Source organism: Kogia breviceps, chromosome 6 (genome assembly GCF_026419965.1).
Source record: "Kogia breviceps isolate mKogBre1 chromosome 6, mKogBre1 haplotype 1, whole genome shotgun sequence".
NCBI classification, from domain to species: Eukaryota; Metazoa; Chordata; class Mammalia; order Artiodactyla; family Physeteridae; genus Kogia; species Kogia breviceps.
The window spans coordinates 88,174,147-88,193,991 of record NC_081315.1 but is presented as its reverse complement, the minus strand read 5'-3'; positions in this window follow the sequence as shown (position 1 = coordinate 88,193,991).

Here is a 19,845-nt window from a genome sequence, read left to right as displayed (position 1 = left end):
TTCTCCAGTGAAACAGTAAATTAAATTTGGAATGAGGTCATTTTTAACTTATCTTTTTTGGTTAAAATTTTTTTATTTTTTTTTAACGTGTAAATCTCATTGTTGCCAAAGTTGAGGGCAAAAATTGGTATGGTCTTTCTGGAGGAAATATTGGCAATATATTTAAATGTTTAATATCATTAACCATCAGTTTTATTCCTAGGAATTTACCTAAGGCAGTAATAAAAATGAAGGGACCAAGATTTACTTACAAAGATATTCATGACTTTATAATTGATTTATAGTTCCAGAAAACCCAAAATTAATGTTAATAAAAATAAGGAAATTCAATATGTGGTTCATCTATAAAATATTAAAAATAAATTCAAAAATATAATGGCTTGGATAAAATTTATAAGGTAATGCTAAATTCAGAGAACTGATTTTATTTAAATTCATGTGTGCATGTATAGAGTAAGTCTGGAAAAGATGTATAGAGTTATGATTGTATTCAACTGAAGGTACTTTCTGTCTACTGTTCTTAATATTTTAAAAATCTTTTCCCAAAAGTACATATGACTTTTGAAATTATAAAACTGTTATTTGTGAAAAATGAAGATTCAGATTTGGTATCTCAATTCAAAATTCCCAACATCAAAAGGCTATTTTGTGTGATTTTATTTTCAGTGATGTCTCTTTACTGATGTTTAAAGTGGCTGTGGTTAGCATTTCCCTACTTTTGATAAGCTTTTCCTTTAGACCAGTTGAGGTACAGTGAATAATTTTAGCTTTTCTCACATTAAAGTGTGAGGTTTCCCTGTAGGATTTAAAAGCCACAAAACTTTATAAACATAAGAATTACTTCCACATTAAAGAACTAAATGCAGCAGGATACTACTGTAGGCCCAGGGAATGACTTAGTCACTGAATTGAAATGGAATACTCCCCCCCCAGGTGATTTAGAAAATGTCATAATCTTTTCAATAAGATGAACTGAACAGGCTTAGGGAGATCAAGGTAAAAGCCAGTTTGGAGGCTAAAAGGTGCAGTCATCACAATTTGAACTTTTAATCTGAAAGACCTTCAATTTCCTCTCCCATCAGCATCCACGGGATAGCTTAACTATAGGATTCACCTAATTCCAGCTCAACTATTTGAAGGTACTTTAAAAGCATCTATAAAGCATTGGGATCATTCAAGAAGCTAAGAGATTTGGGCATTCAAAGCATTCTCCGAATGATAGCATCACAGATTGTAACTTTTAAGTACCTTCATGCTTCAAATATAAGGATAGGCCCCCTTAAGATTATTGCCAATAAAGACATAAATGTCAAAATCTGTTAGACATAGGACTGTTGTAATTGATGTTATGTGGATAAGACCGAGTAGACTGATGTATGAAATTTGTGATCTTTCGGATGACAGTGTTCAACTGCTATAACTGTGACCCAGAATCCTTTAATTGGAACCATAAACATAGCAAGTCAAATGAAATAGTGAAAAATAGCAGCCTTTCAGGGGACACAGATTAAGGATCAATGTGCAAGTCTTAGAAAAATACAATAGGCTGCAGTGACTGACAGGGATGTCCCATTTCAAAACATGGGTAAAAGAGCTCCCTCTGAAGCACAGAACCTGCATACAAAGACATAAAGGGATTTCACCAAATTGTCAGGAAAATGGAGTGTCAGGCACATTGTTAAACTCCGGAAAACTAGCAAAGAACATCTGTGTGGTTGAGATAAAGTTCTGCTTCAAAATTAGGAGACTGTGCCAATGACAGACAGAATATGGGAAAATGCCATTTGGACAAAAGGAAAAATGGATTCTAGGATTATAGGAAATACATGTACTAAAAGAAAAATGCCAAACTATCAGTTTATAGGTCCCCATGCAAATTAATTTGAATTTTTAGATATTTTTAGGGAAGACAGAGAAGTAGGACATAGACTCTATTCATGCAATTCTATTTAAGAATACATACACTATTATTTCTAGCAATGAATCCATACAAATAAGACCTAATGTTAAAATTTTATTACTTTTCAAATACATTTTAGGTACTACTTTAAAAGTATTCATTTGTTTAACCCTCATCATAAACCTGTAAGTATCACTGATTTCTCCATTTTACAAATCAGCAAAAAGGCAAAGAGATATTAAGTAATTGGTGTGAAGTCATGCCGATAGTAAGTGGGAGAGTCGGGAGTTAAACCCAGGCAGTGTGATTTCACTGCCCACAGGCTAATCAACACACTAGCATCCTCACTCTGAAGAGACATAATAAAGCACATCTTCACTCTGCCAGAATCAGTATCCAGCATCAAAATATACTGGCTATGAGAAAAAGAAACTGAATTACTGAGAACCTGTTTGACTCTAGATTTCACACTGTCTGGTATGTGTAGATGTCATTATCTTTGATAATATCCAATTACTATATTACTTACATGGTATATCTATGCACAGTGTAGTACCTGCAAACACACACACACAGTCCTTACTTATTCTTTCCCCATGTTGTGCTAACTCAGTGGTTCTCAGACTTAGAGTGCATAAGAAATACAAGGGAGCCATTAATATAAACACATTTTGATTTGTCTTATTCTAAGAAAATTAGATTGAGAAGGCATGAGGTAGATCCAAGAATTTGCATTTTTAACAAATTCCCAGATAATGGCAAGACTGCTGATAAAGGGATCTCACTGACTAGTGTTCTAGCAGAAAACTCTCCAACATTTATCTTTTTCCAAGGACATTCATGACATTGTTTAGTTCTGATTCTTCATGGTTGTTAACTCGCAATATCTAAAATTGCCCCCTTTACATTTCTGAAATATCAGGCCCAAGGTTCATTCATCAGGCAATGATATTCATGTCTGCCTGTGTTTATTTTTGGTTAAGGCAAACAATGCATGAAACAATTAGTATACAGCATGGCCTCATCTAATTTTTGTAACATCTTTATTGCAGTATAATTGCTTTACAATGTTGTATTAGTTTCTGCTGTATAACTAAGGGAATCAGCTATATGTATACATATATCCCCGAAAACCATCCCTCTTGTGGCTCCCTCCCACCCTCCTTATCCCACTTCTCTAGGTGGACACAAAGCACCGAAATGATCTCCCTGTGCTATGAGGCTGCTTCCCACTAGCTATCTATTTTACATTTGGTAGTGTATATATGTCCATGCCACTCTCTCACTTTGTCCCAGGTTATACTTCCCCTCCCCATGTCCTCAAGTCCATTCTCTACGTCTCTGTCTTTATTCCTGTCTTGCTCCTAGGTTCATCAGAACTTTTTTTTTTTTTTTTTTTTTTAAGATTCCATATATATGTGTTACCATACCGTATTTGTTTTCCTGTTTCTGACTTACTTCACTCTGTATGACAGACTCTAGGTCCATCCACCAAATTACAAATAACTCGATTTTGTTTCTTTTTATGGCTGAGTAATATTCTATTGTATATATGTGCCACATCTTCTTTATCCATTCATCTGTCTATGGACACTTAGATTGCTTACATCTCCTAGTTATTGTAAATAGAGCTGCAATGAACATTGTGGTACATGACTTTTTGAATTATGATTTTCTCCAGGTATATGCCCAGTAGTGGGATTCCTGGGCCATATGGTAGTTATACTTTTAGTTTTTTAAGGAACATCCATACTGTTTTCCATAGTGGCTGTATCAATTTATATTCCCACCAACAGTGCAAGAGGGTTCCCTTTTCTCCACACCCTCTCCAGCATTTGCTGTTTGTAGATTTTTTGATGATGGTCATTCTGACCAGTGAGAGGTGATACCTCATTGTAGTTTTGATTTGCATTTCTCTAATGATTAGTGATGTTGAGCATCCTTTCATGTGTTTGTTGGCAATCTGTATATCTTCTTTGGAGAAATATCTGTTTAGGTCTTCTGCCCATGTTTGGATTGGGTTGTTTGTTTTTTTGATATTGAGCTGCATGTGCTGCTTATATATTTTGGAGAATAATCCTTTGTCAGTTGCTTCGTTTGCAAATATTTCTCCCATTCCGAAGGTTCTCTTTTCATCTTATTTATGGTTTCCGTTGCTGTGCAAAAGTTTTAAGTTTCATTAGGTCCCATTTGTTTATTGAATTTGTATTTCCATTTCTCTAGGAGGTAGGTCAAAAAGGATCTTGCTGTGATTTATGTCATCGAGGGTTCTGCCTATGCTTTCCTCTAAGAGTTTTATAGTGTCTGGACTTACACTTAGGTCTTTAATCCATTTTGACTTTATTTTTGTGTATGGTGTTAGGGAGTGTTCTAATTTCATACTTTTACATGTACCAGTCCAGTTTTCCCAGCACCATTTAGCAAAGTGGCTGTCTTTTCTCCATTCTATATCCTTACCTCCTTTGTCAAAGATAAGGTGACCATATGTGCGTGGGTTTATCTCTGGGCTTTCTATCCTGTTCCATTGACCTATATTTCTGTTTTTGTGCCAGTACCATACTGCCTTGATTACTGTAGCTCTGTAGTACAGTATGAAGTCAGGGAGCCTGATTCCTCAAGCTCCATTTTTCTTTCTCAAGATTGCTTTCGCTATTCAGGGTCTTTTGTGTTTCCATATAAATTGGAAATTTTTTTGTTCTAGTTCCATGAAAAATGCCACTGGTGGTTTCACAGGGATTGCACTGAAGCTGTAGATTGTTTTGGGTGTTATAGTCATTTTCACAATGTTGATTCTTCCAATCTAAGAACATGGTATATCTGTCCATCTGTTTGTATCGTCTTTGATTTCTTTCATCAGTGTGTTATAGTTTTCTGCATACAGGTCTTTTGTCTCCTTAGGTAGGTTTATTCCTAGGTATTTCATTCTTTTGTTGCAATGGTTAATGGGAATGTTTCCTTAATTTCCCTCTCAGATTTTTCATAATTAGTGTATAGGAATGCAAGAGATTTCTGTGAATTAATCTTATATCCTGCTACTTTACCAAATTCATTGATTAGTGCTAGTACCTTCCTGGTAGCATCTTTAGCATTCTCTATGTATATTATCATGTCATCTACAAACAGTGACAGTTTTACTTCTTTTCTGATTTAAATTCTTTTCATTTCTTTTTCTTCTCTGATAGCTGTGGCTAAAACTTCCAAAACTATGTTGAATAATAGTGATGAGAGTAGGCAACATTGTCTTCTTCCTGATCTTAGAGGAAATGGTTTCAGGTTTTCACCATTGAGAACAATGTTGGCTGTGGGTTTATCATTTATGGCCAATACTATATTGAGGTAAGTTCCCTCTATGCCTACTTTATGGAGAGTTTTTATTTTAAATGGGTGTTGAATTTTGTCAAAAGCTTTTTCTGCATCTATTGAGATGATCATATGATTTTTCTCATTCAATTTTTTTTTTTTTTTTTTTTTTGGTACGCGGGCCTCACACTGTTGTGGCCTCTCCCGTTGCGGAGCGCAGGCTCCAGAAGCACAGGCTCAGCGGCCATGGCTCACGGGCCCAGCCGCTCCGCGGCACGTGGGATCTTCCCGGACCGGGGCATGAACCCGTGTCCCCTGCATTGGCAGGCGGATTCTCAACCACTGCGCCACCAGGGAAGCCCTTTCTTATTCAATTTTTAACATGGTGTATCACATTTATTGATTTGTGCATATTGAAGAATCCTTGCATTCCTGGGATAAATCCCACTTGATCATGGTGTATGATCCTTTTAATGTGCTGTTGGATTCTGTTTGTTAGTATTTTGTTGAGGATTTTTTTTTTTTTTTTTTTTTTTTTTTTTTTGTGGTACGCGGGCCTCTCACTGTTGTGGCCTCTCCCGTTGCAGAGCACAGTCTCTGGACGTGCAGGCTCAGTGACCATGGCTCACGGGCCCAGCCGCTCTGCGGCATGTGGGATCTTCCCAGACCAGGGCACGAACCCACGTCCCCTGCATCAGCAGGCGGACTCTCAACCACTGCACCACCAGGGAAGCCCTAGTTGAGGATTTTTGCACCTATGTTCATCAGTGATATTGACCTGTAGTCTCCTTTCTTTGTGACATCTTTGTCGGGTTTTGGTATCAGGGTGATGGTGGCCTCATAGAATGAGTATGGGCGTGTTCCTCCCTCTGCTATATTTTGAAAGAGTTTGAGAAGGATAGGTGTTAGCTATCCTCTAAATGTTTGCTAGAATTCAGCTGTGAAGCCATTTGGTCCTGGGCTTTTGTTTGCTGGAAGATTTTTAATCACAGCTTCAATTTCAGTGCTTGTGATTGGTCTGTTTATATTTTCTATTTCTTCCTGGTTCAGTCTTGGAAGGTTGTGTTTTTCCAAGAATTTGTCCATTTCTTCCAGGTTGTCCACTTTATTGGCATATAGTTGCTTTTAGTAGTCTCTCATGATCCTTTGTATTTCTGCAGTGTCAGTTGTTACTTCTATTTCATTTCTAATTCTGTTGATTTGAGTCTTCTTCCTTTTTTTGATGAGTCTGGCTAATGGTTTGTCAATTTTGTTTACCTTCTCAAATAACCCGTTTTTAGTTTTATTGATATTTGCTATTGTCTCCTTCATTTCTTTTTTATTTATTTCTGATCTGATCTTTATGATTCCTTTCCTTCTGCTAACTTTGGGGGGGGGGAGTTGTTGTTGTTGTTGTTATTCTTTCTCTCATTGCTTTAGGTGTAAGGTTAGGTTGTTTATTTTGAGATTTTTCTTGTTTCTTGAGGTAGGATTGTATTGCTATAAACTTCCCTCTTACAATTGCTTTTGCTGCATCCCATACGTTTTTCACCATCATGTTTTCACTGTCATTTGTTTCTAGGTATTTTTTTATTTCGTCTTTGATTTCTTCAGTGATCTCTTGGTTTTTTGGTAGCATATTGTTTAGCTTCCATGTGTTTGTATTTTTTAGAGTTTTTTTTTTCCTTTAATTGACATCTAGTCTCATAGCATTGTGGTCGGAAACAATACTTGATATGATTTCAGTTTTCTTAAATTTACCAAGGCTTGTTTTGTGACCCAAGAAATAACCTATCCTGGAGAATGTTCCATGAGCACTTGAAAAGAAAGCGTATTCTCTTGTTTATGGATGGGCTCCTGCTCATTCAGGCTGGGGGGTGGGAGGGGTATGGTAGTTATAATTGGAATGCAGGGCAAGCCTGCAGCAGCAGAGGCCAGCGTGATGTTGCAACAGCCTGAGGTGCACCATATGTTCTCCTGGGGAATTTGTCCCTGGATCACAGGACCCTGGCAGTAGCAGGCTGCACAGGCTCCCAGGAGCAGGTGTGTGAATAGTGACTTGCACTTGCACACCAGAGTCTTGGTGGCTGTAGCAGCAGCGTTAGTGCTTCATGCCTGTCTCCAGTATCCAAACTGAAAGCCATGGCTCATGCCCATCTCTAGAGCTCCTTTAGGCAGAAGCATTCTGCCTTCTGTGTGCAGAGGGGGAAGGAATCCCTTCTCCTCGTGCACCCCAAAACAATGGTCTCTTGACTCATAAGCAAGTCTAGACTTTTTCCCGGACTCCCTCCTGGCTAGCTGTGGCACACTAGCTCCCTCAGGCTGTGTTCACGCAGCCAACTCCAGTCCTCTCCCTGGGATCTGAACTCCAAAGCCCGAGACTCAGCTCCCAGCCCCCACCTACCCTGGTGGGTGAACAGATAAGCCTCTCAGGCTGGTGAGTGCTTGTCGGCCCCGAATCTCTGTGCAGGAATCTCTCTGCTTTGCCCTCTGCACCCCTCTTGCTGCACTCTCCTCTGTGGCTCTGAAGCTTCCCCCCGGCCCACAACCCATCTCTGCCAGTGAAGGGGCCTCCTAGTGTGTCAAAACTTTTCCTCCTGCACAGCTCCCTCCCAGAGGTGCAGGTCCAGTCCCTATTCTTTTGTCTGTTTTTTCTTTTTTCTTTTGCCCTACCCAGGTACATGGGGATTTTCTTGCTTTTAGGGAAGTCTGAGGTCTTCTGCCATCGTTCAGTAGGTGTTTTGTAGGAGTTGTTCCACATGTAGATGTAATTTTGATGTATTTGTGGGGAGGAAGGTGATCTCCACGTTTTACTCCTCCGCCATCTTGAAGGTCCCCCCTCATGTAACTTTTAAGTGAGTTCATATCATGAGGTTATTATCAATGTTCTTGTTATGTTTCTATTAATTCTTCACTGATTAACTCTTACCTTTTAGATGTCTACTCTATTCCTTTTATATATATTATACTCTTGGAATATTTTCCAGTGTGTTTTCCCTGTTCATTTATTTATTTCTGCCATTTTTTATTTACTTTTGTTTACTCATCATACAATACTGGGGAAAAATAAACTATAAAGCAGCAGCCAACATGAAAAATAGGCAAAGAGGAAGGTGAAAGATAATATGATCCATGATCTATCATAATACTAAACATAAAAAATACACGAGTCATAATCCTGCATACAAAGAGACATTATATACCTGTTGAATTCTCAATTCAATTAAATTTTATTGGCAGAACAAAAAAATAATGAAATCCTGAAAACAGTCTTATGGAGTTAGAATGAACAAAGGAACTCAACTTGTTTCTACAAGTCTTCTGAACTCATATTCTGGAGCAGTATACATCTGCAACCCAAAGTTCATTATAATGGGGTTATCAGATACTACATACTTGAAGATTCAACAGTAAGACAGAAAGAAAGGAACTGAAGGAGTTAGATTTTAACAGAAAAAGTGCATTAGATTTTAATAGAAAATGTGCATTTTACAAACTAGATTTATGATAAAGAAAAACAGCTGAGTCAGATGAAGGAGGATATCCTGTACTTAATAAACGCTAAACTACTTCTCAGCCCCAGGCTGCCAAGACCACGGCATAATTATGACCTAGCGGCACAAATAAATTCAACTGAAAAAGCAAATAACTAAATTGGAAACCAAAGGAAATTATTAACAAGAGATACAAAAACAGCATCATTTAATTATAAAGTATACTTAAACATCATGAAAAAAACATATCAATACAAAAATAAAAGGTTTGGGTCCAAAAATTGTAACTCTCTAAGGAAGAAATAGAAATGTTCCAAACACCTAGTAATTATGTATGTGGTAATTTACACATTTCAAATAGTGAAAGAGTAAAATATTAAAGGATAATAGCAACACTTGGCATTTTCATCTTCCCAGGATTTGCAAATAGTTCTAGGTTAATATTTTGAACATGCCATCATCCATTAGGTCATTGAAAGGGGTATCTTAGGAAATATTTTTCTGAAGCGCCCAATTCAATGGTCTCTTGTAAAAAAAAAAAAAAAAAAAAGAAAGAAAAGAAAAGAAAATACATGTTTCTTCTAAATCACTTGAGGTACACTGTCAACTCTCTTTACTCACAGATTTGGTCTTCAAGAATTTGAATACTCACAAAAACTTATTTGTAATCCCAAAATCAGTGTTCACAACATTTTCACAGTCATCTGTGGACATGACACAGAGCTGCACAAAATGTGAGTCCCTCACAGTGCACTTTCCCAGTTGAGGTGGAGTAGGATGATGCTCTGCCTTCATGTTGCAATTCTCATACTGTAAACAAGTCTCCTTTGTGCAGTCTATTTAGTACCACTTTACACTCTGTTTTTGTACTTTTATGAGGATTTCTGAAAAATGCCCCAAGAGCATAATATTGAGGGCTATTGTGCTCCTAAGCACAAAAAGGCTCTGATGTGCTTTATGGGAAAAATGCATGTTAGATAAATGTTCAGGCAAGAGTTATAATGCTGTAGTGTCTGAGTTCAATGTTAATGAATTAACAATACACAGTAAATAAGATGTTTTTAAGCAGAAACAGACATAAAAGTATGTATTGATCAGCTGTCTAAGTGTTGTGAACAGAGGCTCTGCAGGAAACTAACCCTAAATTTCCATGTTTGTTAGTTCAGTGTCCACACAACTTGATAGAACAGAACTACCATGAATAACAAGAACTGACTATATATTTAATTTTGTCATTTTCCTCTTTTCTTTCATTGTTTGTTTCATGTTTACGAAGTTCCTTATTTCACTTTGGAAACTGGATTTTATTTTCTACTCATGAAATTCACATCAAGAGCAAACAAAAATTATCAGGAGCAAAAAGCAGTGGAATTCTAAGTACAACTGCTGACCAACTGCATATCAATAATTTCCGGTGGAGGCTTAATCACAAGATTTACAATATAGACTTAGACACAGAATGACCACTGTACTCAGGAGGTCACTAGGACCTAGACTAGTAATCTAGTCTAATCTAGTAATCTAACTAAATGTCCTGTACGATACCACATAAAACAGAGGACAGACTTCAGCCTGAATCTTGAGAATTAGCATTGTAAAATCACTACAAGGATTTCATCTTTTTTTTTTTTGCTTTCTTTTTTATTGTTCAGGGAATTAAACCTAAATAAATGAAGATTCAGCACTATCATTACTTTTGAAATTATATTTGATATGGCAAGAATCATTGTGTTGCCCAACAGGGATTATGATTTTAATGGTAAAATTATTGTCCACTTCACAGTTTTGCTAAGTGAAGCCATCGGCTGTTTTGATGGTCCCTATGGAAGTTACAGTCAGAACTATTTTTTCCATTCAAAAACCTCATGATAAACCTGGGACTTTGTATATTTGAGTTACTGATATGAACATCCGCTCCTTTAGGGTCTTCTGGGAATTCTATAATTTGATAGTAGGAGCCCAAAACTCCCAGGACAGTTTAGTTGAATTTATGAAGATGTATTTCCAGATGTCTTCCATTTCTTGATTTACATCCCAGTCTTCCCTAGGGCTTTAGAAGACACATTAAGTAAAGGTTTTTAAATGGCTCCTGAGCATATCTCCTTTCTTCAAACAAATAAATGAATGCATCTTAAAAGACTACTGGAAGAGCTGTTTAAAACACTTCACTGTTTAACAGAAAAACCTAACAAGATACTTTGCATCTCTGGGTGTGTTTTTAAAATAAGATGGTTTCTGTGAAGAATTCCACACTTAAGGGGAGTATTAGTATTCAAGGAGCATATGTTTTATCATTAATCATAAATGAGACCAAAAACACTTGCAGCAGGAAAGAATAAAGTGCTGATTTGAAGTTGAAAATCGAAATGACCATTTAAAAATGACTTGAAGGCCAGAGCAAGTGAAGAAATTCAGAGGAATGTTCATAGGGCCACTTCTTTCAGGCATTTATCATTTGCTAATGTAAGGCTTTGACCTAAATTAAACCTTTGAAATCTCATTTCCATTATTTGCACGCCCTTCCTATCCAGTACAATTATAATAGAAAGACGACCTGGCCACATTGTCTCCCATACTCACTTCCCTTGAAATGATTCTCTCCCTTTCCTCCTCCTAACACCATAGTCCTCTTCAACACTTCTATAAGTCCCAATAAGCCAAATAAATGCCCTTTAACTTTAGCCATTTCTTTTTAACCAAATCCCTTCTTCTGAACCTCTGGCTCATCCAGTTATAGCGTATATAGAACTAAGCATAAATCTTCATTCACTGATGTTGTGTATTCATTTACCCTTGTAGAGAATTTAGAGCTCAATCACCAATGCTAAGAGGAGAAACTAAGAATTTAACCTAAAAAAGCAATTATAAATACATTAAAAAATCAGCTAAGTAGCTAAGATTATGTAATTGGCTAAAAGTTTGAAGTTTGAGATTAAATAAATGATGGTAACTCTAAACACTGATGCTATGCAACCACTTACATTGGAATAAAGAGGGGAGAGTAGGGGAGCAAAAGAGATTAGGACCCAAAGAATTGATGGGGAAAAAACCCATAAAAGTAAGAACAGTTCTAGCATGTGGCTCTTCAGAGGGACTAGCTGAGCTCCACGAGGGGGAAATGTCCTGGCTGCACCAGGATGTCAGGCTGTGTAGATCACCACACATAATACAATGTTAAACTGCTAACTGTTAAAACTGTTCCCAGGGAAAAGTTAGGAGTTTTGCTTCAGTTATGGAGGTGGAAGACTGAGAAGGCAAGGGTAGCTGATGAGGAAATTCAGAGAAAACCCCCAAAAAAGGATTTTGAAAGTATGATGGGGTTCAGGTGCTCAGTGAGCAGTGGGAGAAGGAAAGAGTCAGGGTGAGGTCTTGAGAAAGTATTGCAGGTTAGGAGACAAAGTGATGAGTCATAACAAATGAAAAGAAAACAGTGGGGTTGGGGTGGAAGGCACTATTAAAGTATAAGTCAGATTTTAATTTTTATGTTTAAAAATGAAAAAAGAAAAACATTTATAGAATGGATTTTAAAGTGCTACTATTAATAGCATTGGTGGTACTTTTCTGTAATAGAAGAAATGAAACTCAGAATAGTAATTGAGGTACTAGTTGATGCCAAATGCTGTGCTAAACCATGAGCTACAATGGTGACTCAAAACAAAAATACATTCCCATCACATACTCTAGCTTATAGTCTCAGAGGGAGACATACTCAGACACACACATAACACATATACCACATATAATCAAACAGGAAATTTACAAATGTTACAACTGCTGAGAAAAACACATGAGGAAGATAATATGAGAGCTTATAATAACAGGTTGCTTTGAATAGTCAATAGTTTTGGAAGAGTCACTACAGCAAAAATGGTATGGCTTTATTAGGCAAAGTGGAAAAGCACCTACATTTGAAGTTGAGGGGAACAGTGGATAAGGAAAATATACAGCAGATAAGGAAAATATAAGGATCAAATCTAGGTATCCTGAGGATTAATTCAATCTGGTTGTGTCATTGATAGCAAACTGAAAAATGCTGACTTTAAGCTTTAAAGTCACTTCCATTAAGCTACTGATATACTGCTCTTCAGCCCATTTTCCCTGACCAAATTTTAGCTCCCTGAAGAGCATGTGGCACAATTCATGGAATTTTTGTATTGCCACAATTGAAATATGTTTTTCCTAGTGTTTATTTAAAGTAAGGACTATTCTGAAAGTTGATGCATACATTTTTATATGACGTTAGCAGAAATAATTTGCTTTTACTAGGTGAAGAAAATCTTGCTCCACTCAAAAGTCAAGTATGCTACTTCTCAAAGCATGGTCAGTGACCATCTTCCCCCCAAGATGGTCAATGATCAATTGCAGATTAATTCAATTTTTCTCAGCGAGTACTCAAAAGGTACACTCAAAAGTGTACTTTGTCAAAGAATACTCAAAACACAATTACTGCCCACAAGTCGCTTATAGTTCAACACATGATTGACATTCTTGACAAAGAAGGGTAGGATAAAGGAAACATATGCAGTCATGTTCAATTATGTCTTATTTAAATCAGCACAAAACTGCTGTGGCATGAATCATTTAATTGTCATTTTATAGATTTGGAATCTTATCTGGGCAAATTTAAATATTTTAACAAATACTCCATAGCTAGTAAATAGTGAATGTATCATAAGTTCAAATGTCACAGATGATTATTTATAGAAAAAGTAGAAAATGCATGTGATAATTTAATTTAAAAATCTAAGTATAACCTCAAGTAGTATTACATGTTTGATATTGTTACTTCAGGAAATTACATATAATTGAAAAAACCTTTTGAAACAGAAGGAGAAAATATTTTTGCAAATATGAAAATGTTTAAATAAGACTTTCCTCTTTGTTTTACTTCATTAAATATCTCTTCTGCTTTTTTTGAATATTTCTATATTGTATCAAGTAATCTATGGATTAAAAAAGGAAAAATAAAATATTCCTATAGAATCATTCTAATCAGTAGTGTAAATTCCCCAGCTTATTTTAAATGAATCTATACTTGAAGACTAGTTGTTTATTTGATAGTTCAGTTCATTCATTTTGTGACAAGTAAAGCAGATATATCTATGGGTTAGGGCAGACCTCAATAAGCTTACTCAGAAACCAAATAGTTTATACACATATTTAATAATTGAAATTATGGGAATAGTACTATGAACTACTATCTAGTTTTTACAGTACAGTTCTGGTAGCTAACAATGAATGAATATTTTAGAAACGTAGAGAAGCCTCTTGAAATCCATTTTCTCATAGCAGTCAAAATAATTTTAGCCCAAGACACCAGGGTGTGTGAACTAGTGATCAATCTATCTCCATATTATTTCTCTCTCCAGTATATTCCCTTCTCCTCTAACTGTATTCTCTTTAGGCTGATTAATAATAATAATAGCTGTTTGCTCATAGTTGATCTCAATCCAGAATTCCTCTTGAGGTGTATCTGCAAGTGTATTTGCCCTTATTATGTTCTGGCAGAATGTGCTAGTACTTGATATTCTTCCATGACTGTAACTCCTGGGTAAAGAATAATCTTCAAGAACAGGGAAAACTTTTTTGCAACAAAACATAGATCATGAGTATGACTCCTGGGTAAATAAGAATCTTAAGGAACAGGGAAACAAAACAAAACAAACAAACTTCTATGCAACTATGCATAGCTCTGTGGTGACTAAGGGCATTTATTTCAGCCTGTGAGTTGATACACCACACTAAATACTACAACTGATCATGTGATCATTACTTGGTAAAAATCAGCAAATAAATAAGGAATTCTAAGGACTATTCAGGTTTTCAGAATAATAAGACACATGATTACACTTGGATTCAAAGAAAATAACCAGTTAATTCTATTTCTTCTACAGGGAAATGTTCATTTCTTTATATTTTTTTTTACTAGATTATTTAACAAAAGTATACCCTCATCCACTAAGTAAATTAGATTCTTCAGAGAATGTAAACCATGTTAAAATGTTACATTCTTGACAATGAACATGTTTAATTGAATAATAATACAAATATTTAAAACTCTACATAGTAGAGTTTCTGTTTTTGTTTTTGTTTTTGGCCATGCTGTGCAGCATGGGGGATCTAATTGCCCCAACCAGGGAATGAACCTGTGCCCTCTGCAATGGAAGTGCAGAGTCTTAACCAGTGGACAGCCATGGAAGCCCCGAGTTTCTGTTTTCAACCATTCACTTTTCATATTTTCATTTCCTCTATACTTTATCACATGTCCTGAATTTTAATAGAAGTAAAGTGCACCAACCAGCAAGCAACACCCGTGTGTCTGGCACTTTGCACATTACATTTATTTTCTCAATAATATATTGATTACAAATATTTGATAGCAATAAGAAAATTTTAAAAGTACCCTTTAAATTGACTAACCTGGTTAATTTCTTTAACAGGTAAAACATATATGATATACAACATATTTAGCTAAGTGCATATACTGAAATCAATTTTATTTCCACAGATGGTACATTTTGAGGGATTATACAGTCAAATACCTCTGCTTTACTCTCCAGCTCACACATCAAGGGCTCTCTGTTTGCTATTTAACTGAGGAGTCAGATCTTGGCTGAAATGTATAGAAGTATTATGTTAACTAGATTGTTTTCATAGAAGTTTATTCTAAAATTAACTTTTATATTTCCTCTCAATCTAGTTCAGGAGAAGTGGTCTATTCCCTTCTTGGAGAGTCCCTAAATCTCATTTTTTTCCCCTTTGAATTGAGCTGTTTCAGATTATACGTGGATTCAAAGAAAACCAGTTAAGTTCTATTTATTCTACAGGTAAATACATTTCTTTATGTGTGTGTATTTAAACACACATATACACATATATGTATCTTTTTTTGTTTACTAGGTTCTTTATTTCAAGCATCTTTTCTGACCACAATGGCATGAAACTAGAAATCAAAACAAAAAAGAAATGATAAAAAACAATTATGGGGAGACTAAACAACATGCTACTTAAAAAAAAAAGTCAACCATGGAATTAAAGAGGAAATTTTAAAATACCTTGAGACAAATGACAGTGAAAACATAACTGTACAAAGCTATGGAATGCAGCACAAGCAGTTCTTAGAGGGATGTTCATAGTGATACAGGCCTTCCTCAAAAAATAAGAAAAGTCTCAAATAAACCACCTAACCTACCACCTAAAAGAATTAGAAAAAGAAGAACAAAACCTAAAGGCAGCAGAAGGAAAGCAAAAAAAAAGATCAGAGAGGAAATAAATAAAATAGAGATTAAAAAAAGGAATTTAAAAAAATCAATAGAAAAATCAATGAAACCAAGAGTTGTTTTTTTGAAAGAGTAAACAAAATTGACAAACCTCTGGCCAGGCTCACCAAGAAGAAAAGAGAGAAAACCCAAATAAACAAAATAAGAAATGAAAATGAAAGAGGGAAATTACACCTGATACCACAGAAATACAAAGAGAATACTATAAACAATTATATGTCAACAAATTGGACAACCTAGAAGAAATAAAGTTTCCAGAAACATACAGCCCACCAAAACTGAATCAAGAAGAAATAGACAATTTGAACAGACCAATAACTAGAAGTGAAACAGAACCTATTAAAAAAACAAGCAAACAAAGAAACAAACCCCCCAAAAAAGACACAAAACCTCCCTGCAAACCAAAGTCGAGAAACAGATGGCTTCACTGGGGAATTATACCAAAGAACTTATACCAATCCTTCTCAAACTCTTCCAAAAGAATGAAGAGGAGGGAATATTCCCAAAGTCATTCTATGAAGCCACCATCACCCTGGTACCAAAACTACACAAAGACACTACCAAAAAAGAAAATTATAGGCCAATATCTTTAATGAATATAGATATAAAAATTCTCAACAAAATATTAGCAAAATGAATACAACGTATTAAAAAGATCATACACCATGTGCAAGCTGGATTCATCCCAGGGTCACAATAATGGTTCAACATATGCAAATCAATCAATATGGTACACTGCATCAACAAAAGATAAAAACCACATGATCATCTCAACAGATGCAGAAAAGCATCTGACAAAACTCAAACAGAAACTCTTACCAAAGTGGATACAGAGTGAACATATCCCAACATAATAAAAGCTATTTATGACAAACCAACAGCCAACATAATACTCAATGGTGAAAAGCTGAAAGCCTTCCTGCTAAAATATGGAAGAAGACAAGGATGCCCACTCTCACCACCTTTCTTCAACATAGTCCCGGAAGTCCTAGCCACAACAATCAGACAAGAAAAAGAAGTAAAATGTATCCACATTGGAAGGGAACAGGTAAAACTGTCATTATATGCAGATGATATGATGTTATATATGGAAAAACCCTAAAGACTCCACAAAAAAATACTAGAACTGATAAACGAATTCAGAAAGATAGCAGGATACAAGATAAACACAGAAATCAGTTGCATTTCTTTATACTAACAATGAAATATGAGAAAGGGAAAGTAAAAAAGAATCCCTTTTAAAATTGCATCAAAAAATACTTAGGAATAAACCCAACTAAGGAGGTGAAAGACGAATACACTGAGAACTGTAAAACATTGATAAAGGAAATTGAAGATTATTTAAATAAACAGAAAGATATCCCATGCTCTTGGACTGGAATAATTAATAGTGTTAAAATGGCCATACAACCCAAAGCAATCTACAGACTTAATGAAATCCCTATCAAATTACCAATGACATTTTTCACATAGCTAGGACAAATAATCCTAAAATTTATATGGAACCATAAAATACCCAGAATTGCCAAAGCCATCCTGAGGAAAAAGAACAAATCAGGAGGCATAACTCTCCCAGACATCAGACAATTCTACAAAGTTACAGTAATCAAAACAGCATGGTATTGGTGCAAAAACAGACAAACAGATCAATGTAACACAATAGAGATCTCAGAAATAAACCCACACACCTATGGTCAATTAATCTTTGATAAAGGAAGCTAGAATATACAATGGGGAAAAGATAGTCTCTTTAGCAAATGGTGTTGGTAAAGTTGGACAGCTGCACATAAATCAATGTTAGAACACATCTTCACACCATACACAAAAATAAACTCAAAATGGACTAAAGACTTAAATATAAGACATAACACCATAAAACTCCTAGAAAAGAACACAGGCAAAATATTATCTGACATAAATCATACCAATGTTTTCTTAGGTCATTCTACCAAGGCAATAGAAATAAACAAATGGGACCTAGTCAAACTTATAAGCTTTTGCACAGCAAAGAAAACCATAAACAAAATAAAAAGAAACCTACAGATGGGGAGAAAATATTTGCAAATGATGCGACCAACAAGGGTTTAATTTCCAAAATATACAAACAGCTCATACAACTCAATAACAAAGGAAAAAAAACAAACCAATCAAAAAATGGGCAGAAGACCTAAACAGACTCTTTTCCAAAGAAGACATACAAATGGTCAATAGGCTAATGAAATGATGCTCAACATTTCTAATTACTAGAGAAATGCAAATCAAAACTACAGTGAGGTATGACTTCACACTGGTCAGAATGGCCATCATTAAAAACCCTACAAATAACAAATGCTGGACAGGGTGTGGAGAAAAGGGAACCCTCCTACACTACACCGTTGGTGGGAATATAAGTTGGTGCAGCCACTATGGAGAACATTATGGAAGTTCCTCAAAAAACTAAAATAGAGTTGCCATATGATCCAGCAATCCCACTCCTGGGCATATATCTGGACAAAACTATAATTCAAAAAGATAAATGCATCCCTATGTTCATGGTAGCACTACTTTGCTACCAATAGCCAAGACATGGAAACAACCTAAATGTCCATCAACAGATGAATGGATAAAGAAGACATGGTACATATATACAATGGAATATTACTCAGCCATAAAAAGGAATGAAATAATGTCTTTTGCAGCTACATGGATGGACCTAAAGATTATCATACAGAGTGAAGTAAGTCAGAAAGAGAAATAAAAATACCATATGACATCACTTATATGTGGAATCTAAAATATGACACAAATGAACTTAACTACAAAACAGTAACAGACTCATAGACATAGAGAACAGACTTGTGGTGGCCAAAGGGAGGGCCGGGGAAGGGCTGGATTGGGAGTTTGGGACTAGCAGATGCAGACTATTATATATAGAATGGATAAACAACAATATCCTACTGTATAGCACGGGGATCTATATTCACTATCCTGTAATAAAACATAATGGAAAAGAATATGAAAAGTATATATATGTATTCACCCTATAAAAGTATATATATATATATATATATATAAAACTGAATCACTTTGGTGTGCACCTGAAACTAACATAACACTGTAAAACAACTACAATTTTAAAAAAAAGAAAAAATTTAACAAATTTTCATAGGTTGATTCAGATTGTACACAGTGAAGACAGTTATTATCTAATGGGTCATATTCATTTTATCAATGATCCAATGCTCTATAAAACTCTCCTTAAAAACTCCAACAAGATTATTCATTCCCTCAGTTCTACCTTTTGTTATTTAAACAAGCTATATAATTTCATATTCTATACCATATTTTAATCCATTTTTCCTTTCAGTTTTGTTCCCCCACCCCCATCCAAGAAAACTGAAGTCTTTGGGCACAGAGAATATATCTCATTCTCCTTTACTTCCCTAATATACAATATAATGCAATGGAAGGTACAATGACTTTGTACTGCATGGTTGAATACATGAGTGAATGAAGTTCATCTTTATGATTATTAGACATCTTTCACATAGGTTGTTTCAGATTAATTTATTGAGGTATTTTACTCTCTCTCTTCTGAGTTGTGAATTCCTCAATGAGGGACTTGGAATGACTCATACAGAGTCAAATCCTGCACAAGGCCAGAGAAATCCAGTGTCAAACATACATTCTCTTATTTGATCCTAAAAAAGCAGATTTTCAGCATGAGAATGTCTCATCAAAGTTTGATTCTGTTGCTTTGTTTCTTGCTTTATTTACTTGTTTACTGTGCAGATAAGCAGAAGTAACCTAAAAACCACTGAAATATATAGAAAAACAAATCTTTGCTGCTGAAAATGAATCTTCTAAGTTTATTGTTGGCAAAGACTAGAGAAAGGTTTTAGATAATCTATGG